Source organism: Chrysochloris asiatica, unplaced genomic scaffold (genome assembly GCF_000296735.1).
Source record: "Chrysochloris asiatica unplaced genomic scaffold, ChrAsi1.0 scaffold00018, whole genome shotgun sequence".
Lineage (NCBI taxonomy): Eukaryota > Metazoa > Chordata > Mammalia > Afrosoricida > Chrysochloridae > Chrysochloris > Chrysochloris asiatica.
This window is the reverse complement of record NW_006408536.1, coordinates 11,904,284-11,909,734: the sequence shown is the minus strand read 5'-3', so window position 1 is coordinate 11,909,734 and position 5,451 is coordinate 11,904,284.

The following is a 5,451-nucleotide window of genomic DNA, read 5'->3' as shown; positions in this document are numbered from 1 at the left end:
GACTGCAAGGTCAGTTTGAACCACAAGGTCTGCGATTCAAACTGACCAGCCACTTCTCAGAAACCCTGTACAGGGATGCTATGAGTCAGAACTGATTCAAAAGCACTTAACAACAACAACAACAACAACATATATGAGTTGGAGCCCTGGTGTGGTACTGTACAATAAACATTGGACTGAAAGGTCAGTTTGAACTGAAAAGTTGGCAGTTTAAACTCACAAGCAACTCGCTATACAGGATTGTTTTAAGAGACTTAACAATGTTGTTTATTAACTATATAGACATATGACTGATTGTTTTATCTTACTAACTATTTGGGCTTTACCTCACCTGGTATAAATTACCCACGTACCAATGCCCTTTGCCCATTAAATTATTATGTCTTGAGTTTTTTTTTTTTTACTAGTTATGTGAATTTTTATGCTTATTATTTGTAGTTACTTACATATTTAGACAAAAAAAATCTGCTATTCTTTGAAACTCATCTTTGTATATTTGTAATTCAGGTTGTTCCTATTCAAGGTAGCGGATACAGTGGCAGAATGCTCTACTTCATAACAATTTGCCTTGATGGACCAAATTTTCATACAAAGGAGTATAAAACAGTTAACATAAATTTATGAAGAATGTATATTAATTTCTTGAACAAATAGTTATTGAGTCACTTCCTAGATATTATGCTAGGTTTGGGAAAACAATGATGAATAAGATTTCTAGTTCCCAATTATTTACTGATTTAATAATTATTTAACAATTTAGAAGGAAAAGTAGATAGGTAAATAATAATTTCAACAATGTAATATTTCATAGAATAAAGGTGAACACAGTGTTCTTGGAGATGAGGACTAGATAAAATATTTATAGAGCTAAGCAATGAAAACATCACAATGCTTTCAGCTAGGAGATTAAACAAAATACTAATGAAATGAATAAGGAAGACAACTCAATATAAACTTGGGCAAGTTGAACAGAAGTGTCACAAAAGTGGATATCCAAATTACCAACAAATATATGAAAAGTACATGACTTCACTAGTCATTCAGGAAATGCAAATGAAAGGCACAATATGATTCAATTATACGCCACCCAGAACGGCTACAGTTAAATAGGCTATAAGAGAGCCAACACTCTCATCCAATGCCGGTGAGAGTATAAATTGGTCTGGCTACTTTGGAAAACTATTTGGCAGGATCTTCTAAAGCTGGGCATACGGTGATTGTGTTATCCTTGCCGCTGTTAGCTGCCATCGAGTCCGTTCCAACTCACCATGACCCTCTCTGCACAACAGAAGGAAACACTGTCTGATCCGGCACCATCCTCACAAATGTTATGTTTGAGCCCACTGTTGCTGCCACTGTACCAATCCATGTTTTGGGGGGGTGGGGGTCATCCTCTTTTTTGCTGACCCTCCACTTTTCCAAGCATGAGGTCTTTCTCCAGGGACTGGTCCCTCTTGACCACATGTCCAAAGTATGAAAGATGAAACCTCATTCTATTCGCTTCTATAATATACTTCTTCCTAGGCAGATTCGGTTGCTCTTCTGACAGTCCATGGTACTTTTAATAATCTTCTCCAATACCATAACCTAAATGTATCAGTTCTACCATCTTCCTCATTCATTGTCCAACTTTTGCATGCATGTGAGGCAATTGAAAAATACCATGGCTTGGGTCAGGTGCTCCTTAGTTCTCAGTGACAGCTTTGCTTTTTAACACTTTAAAGAGGTCTTTTGCATCAAATTTGCCTAATGCAATACATTGCCTGATTTCTTGACTGCTGCTTCCATGAGTGTTGATAGTGGATCCAAGCAAATTGAAGTCTTTGACAAGTTCAATCTTTTCTCCACTTAGCATGGTGTTATTTATTGGTCCTGTTGTAAGTATTTTTGATTTGTTTATATTGAGGTACAATCCATACTGATGACTATAATCTTTGATCTTCATCAGTAAGTATTTAAAGTTCTCTCTGCTTTCAGCAAGCAAGGTTGTATCTGTCACCTTATTCACCTATGAAATTTTCAATTTCCTTAAAACTTCTTCACGTTAAGCCTGCAGGATCGTCCTGTGTCCTTCACAAAAATCTCTCCAGGTTTTGTTGTCGTTGCTGCTATTAAGTGCCATCGACTCGGTTCAGACTCATAATGACCCTGTGTAGGGTTTCTGTGAGGAGCAGCGGTTGGTTTAAGCAGCCGATCTTTTGGTTAGCAGTCCAGTGCTTATCTTACAGTACCGCTCCAGGACTTCTACTCCTTTGTTGTTGTTGCTAAATGCCGTTGAGTCAGTTCCAACTCATAGTGACCCTGAATAGGATATCTGACACTGTAGATCCTTGCCGGAGCAGAAAGTCTCATCTTTCTTGTGCGGAACTGCTGATCTTGCTGTCAGCAGCCTGAGTGGGTGACCACTACGCTACCAGAGCTCCTTAAGACAAGTATATTACTGAGAAAACTTGTCTGCAGCCAGCCACTGATGGTTGTTGTTAAGTGCCATGGAGTCGGTTCTGACATAGAGACCCTGTATAGGGTTTCTGAGGAGCCGCTGGTGAATTTGAACCTCTGACCTTGTAGTTCAAACCAATCTTGTAGTCCATTATCCCACAGCACCACAACAGGACTCAGAGACACAGTAAACGCATTTGCTTTGGAATAAACCTGTGCATGCATGAGATGTGAACTCTAGGAGCAGTACTTTTGGACTTACCCTAGTCTCATTATTGTGGTTAGTTGTAGATGAGTCTGTTCTGACCCATGGTGACTCTGTATGCATGCTGACTAGAATTGTTCCATTGAGTTTTCAAGGCTGTGGACTTTCAGAAGCAGATTCCCAAGCCTTATTTCCAAGGCACTTCTGATTGGTTTTGAGCCACCAACCTTTTCGTTTGTAGTTGAGTGCTGAACTGTTTGAGCCACCCAGGGACTCCATATACACATACAAGGGGGCTTTAAAAAATTCTTGTAAAAATTGAATGAAAACAGAAACACCTTTTGAAACACCCTTTGCATACAATATATAGAGAGAAACATTTGCATACTATATAGATACATAGACATATGCAAACAGGAGTTCTGGTGTTAATGCACTGTGGGTTAATACACTGGACTGCAAGCTTGGTTTGAACCACAGTGTTGGCCGTTCAAGCTCACCAGCCGCTCCTCGGAAACCCTACCCAGGGTCACTATGAATCAGAACTGACTCAATGGCACTTACCAACAGCATTCACACTTTAATCTTTTATATAAAATCTTTGAGACTTTAGACAAAGATTATCTAGGTATATAAAGAATAAGAGACATTTTAATTTAATTTTCCCTCTCTTCTCAAGGGTGATATTTAGAGTCATGTTGTGGCGCTGTGGGTTAATGTGCTGGACTGCAGGGTCAGTTTGAACTGCAAGGTTGGTGGTTCAAGCTCACCAGCTGCTCCTCGGAAACCTTATATAGGGTCGCTATGAGTCAGAACTGACTCGATGGCATTTAACAACAGCAACATCATGTGGGTAATAGAGGATCCAGAGAACATTTTCCTCACTTTAATTACCTCATTGCATTTCCTGACTTTCCATTTTGGTTTTTATAAACGGGAACACTGTATTAATTCATTCTAATTAAAAGCCAGTCATGCAAGCCTTCAGTTAAAGAAACAATTTTTTGTCTGCCTAGGATATCATTTAGTTAGCAATTGCCTCTACGGCTTTTGGAATGATCACCGTTGCAGTGCTCTGGTAACCACTGTACATGGCAATACTACCTGATTTTATTCTAAAACTATCAGGAATTGCTCTGGAGAAAGGTTCAGAGCCCAACTCTTTCATGGTGGGGGCTGGGGGTGCTAACAGTGTCTAGAAAGTCTATTTCTACAGGAAAAGGGAAAGGGATACAGAGGGGACAGCAAGAAAAGACCTAAGTTCACCTTCTGCTTGTCCACAGAACACCTCTTCGCCTTCGGGCTGCTGGAGGAGCTATGCTATTCTTAGCCATCTCCTGTGAAGGCAATTACACAAAACCCCTCTGAAACCCATTTCCTCATTTGTTCAAGAAATTCTTTTATCTTACTTAAATCCCCCATGCTGTAACTAAGCCCTTGGTCTGCCCTTGGCTGGATGGGAGGACAGCCAGTCTTCCTCTCTACAGCAGAGTTCTTGCTGTAGCGCATCATCATGCCACCCTCCCTCTGTTTCTCCAGACTGAGCAGTTTAAGCTTTAGCCATTTCCTTGTCCTCCTACTTCTCATCATTTCTGCGATTCCCTTCCTTTGAACTGTTGCCAAACATGTTTCGGAACTTGACTGAGTATTCTTCAAATAGCCCAGCTGATCGTGCTCACCAACTGATGGGGACAAGGTCTGGAATAGTGATGGGTAGACTAGAGATAGGGTCTTCTCACCTATAGCTGTGAAGTTGAGTACAATTGAATCACAGGTCAGAGAGTCAAGACATCAGTAGAGAGTCAAGACTCCCAATCCAAGACGGTATCCTCAAAAAATGAAGTCAAGCCCCAAAGGCCTCGCCAGTCTAAAAGCTACAGTAGAATTGCTCAGGGGAGCAGCCTGGAGGTGGTCAGCTGCAGTTTTAAAAATAAATTCAAGTCTTAGTGTCATAAGGTAGGGAGGAATAGACATTCCTCAAATAGCTTTAGGGTATCATAGTTTAGGGTATCATTCTGATCACCTTTTTAGGTGAGTTCAAAGTTCCTTCATGTCATTAAACATAGGCCTCCCAGATCTTCCAGTGGACCAAGACCAAACTTGTAAAGATAAAGCATCAGCATATGGGCCCCAGACCAAATGATTTGTCCTCAATTGTCTCTTGGACTTGGAAACTTGGAATCCTTTTTCTTCCCTTCCACTGGCTGCTTCTATTGAGTTGGTCACCATATTGTGGTCCTTCAGTGTCTCCTTAATGCTCATTGCAGTCAGCTTCCACTTAAGGCTTTATAGTCCTGAACTGTAAATGGATTCCCGTTCCAGTTTGTCAATCTACACTTCACTTCATTTTTTAACTTTTATATCTTTAGTCAATGATCGATTCTGAATTGCCTATAGCCGTAAGTTTGTATTTTTCATTAGTCCATCAAGACATCCCAAAATTTGTCTCTTAAGCTACCTTTCCCACACCTATCTCCCACTGCTTCCTTACTTGAACCCTTTGGTGTAGTGCTTAGGAGTTCGACCTACCAGCTGCTCCATGGGAGAGAGATGTGTCCGTTTGCTTTCATAAAGATTACAGTCTTGGAAACCACCTGGGGCAGTTTTACCCTGTCCTATAGCCTGGAGCTCTGGTAGCGTAGTGGTTACGAATCGGGCTGTGAACCTCAAGGTCAGCAGTTCCAAACTACCAGCAGTTCTGTGGGAGAAAGATGAGGCTTTCTGCTCTCATAAAGATTTACAGCCTCGGAAACCCTGTACAGGGTCGCTATGAGTCGGAACCGACTCCACGGTACACAACAACAACA